The following is a 1,815-nucleotide window of genomic DNA, read 5'->3' as shown; positions in this document are numbered from 1 at the left end:
GGTGAAGGTGCAATGAATTGGCTGTTAGGTGGGAACAACAAAACGATTCCAATTTCCTTTGCGCTAGTCGAAGGTGAGACCAAGGAGGGATGGAGTTTTTTTCTGAAAAATCTTAGGAGGCACGTCACACAAGGACTTTCCGTCTGCGTGGTCTCAGACAGACATGAATCAATTAAAAGCGCATTCAATGACCCACGAAATGGTTGGCAAGAAACTAGTTCAACTCATGCGTACTGCATCAGACACATCAAGCAAAATTTCATGAGGGCAATCAAGGATGGAGATCTTAAGGATATCGTCAATAACATGGGTAAAAATACTATCTTACATCTTTTTTAATTCAAGTAATTATTAACTATAATATTTAACTATTTTTTTCTTTAACACACATGATATGCCCTAAACATACCCTTGTTCGACTTCTACCGTGGTATAATTCAGGAGACAAATCAGCGTGCATTAGATTGGGTGGACAATATACCGAAGGAAAAATGGACTCAAGCATATGATGGGGGTTGTCGATGGGGACAAATGACAAGCAACATCGTTGAGTCGTGGAACTCTGTGTTTAAGGGAATACGCAACCTACCTGTTACACCTATAGTCCAATCAACCTACCATAGATTGGCGTGTCTTTTTGCCGAAAGGGCTCAAGGTGCATTTGCAAGGGTAGGTTCTGGAGACATATTCAGCGAATATCGCCAGAACATGCTTCAGGATGACATTGTAAAGTCCAACACCCATCATGTCGAACAGTTTGACCGACAGATGTATACCTTTTCTGTTCGTGAGACTGTCAACTACAGGCAGGGAAGGCCAATGGGAACTTTCAAGGTTGATCTTCGAGCGAGGTGGTGTGACTGTTGGAAATATCAAGCCTTACATTTGCCTTGTTCCCATGTCATAGCCGCGTGTTCTTCTTTTCGCTATGACTACACAACCCTTATTCCAGACGTGTTCAAAAACGAGAATGTTTATGCAATCTACTACAAAGCATTCAAAGTAGTCCACGACAAGAGTTATTGGCCCCCATATGAAGGTCCTAAGCTTTTCCATAATTGAAACATGCAAAGACTAAAGAAAGGTCGACCCAATAGTACTCGCATTAGGACTGAAATGGACGAGGAGGTGGAAGAAAGGACACCGACACCGAGACTGTGTGGGTTGTGTCGGCATCCTGGTCATATTAGGAGAAATTGTCCGACCAATAAAAAACGCTAGTTAATATGTATTCAACCTATCTTTTATAAGTATTTATGACTTGTTTTTTTACCTTCAATCAAATTTCGCAGTTTAAAGAATTTAAGCAGTTTTGTTATTTTTATTATATTAATTAAGCAGTCTACATGAATTGAATGACATAATTATTGATAGAAAAATGTAGAGACTAGAGCACTGACTATACAAACTCAAAAAATTTACTCCATGTGAATTTTGTATTGATCATGGAGTTTGAATCTTGACATGCATTAGTCTTATAATGCACGGCAAGATTCAGATTCTTTGTTCAATACAAAATTCACATGGGGTAAATTTTTTGAGTTAGCATAGCAAGTGCTCTAGTCTGTACATTTTTCTATCAATAACTACGTCATTCACTTCATGTAAACTTATACAAAGAAGAACCGGGAAGAAACCTTGACACACTATCTTAGTCTTCAAGCTGAGGTAAACCTTATGCTATGTATAATATAATTATTGTATTTAAATTAATAAACTAATATTTATTACAATTATAATTAATACTTATTTATTTATTATTATTTACATTAATAAATACATATATTGTGCTCAACAAAAGGAAAAACGAAAAAA

General features: G+C 37.0%; 1 pseudogene; it reads left to right on the top strand.

Annotated features, from left to right (window-relative positions):
* Window positions 1-491: 491 nt before the first annotated feature.
* Window positions 492-1,221, top strand: LOC146897449 (uncharacterized; annotated as a pseudogene).
* The last annotated feature ends 594 nt before the right edge of the window (window positions 1,222-1,815 follow it).

This window comes from Medicago sativa, chromosome 8 (genome assembly GCF_051527215.1).
Source record: "Medicago sativa cultivar Bolivia chromosome 8, Bolivia_mono, whole genome shotgun sequence".
NCBI classification, from domain to species: Eukaryota; Viridiplantae; Streptophyta; class Magnoliopsida; order Fabales; family Fabaceae; genus Medicago; species Medicago sativa.
Note: the sequence above shows the minus strand (reverse complement) of the source record. Positions and strands in the feature narration are given on the sequence as shown.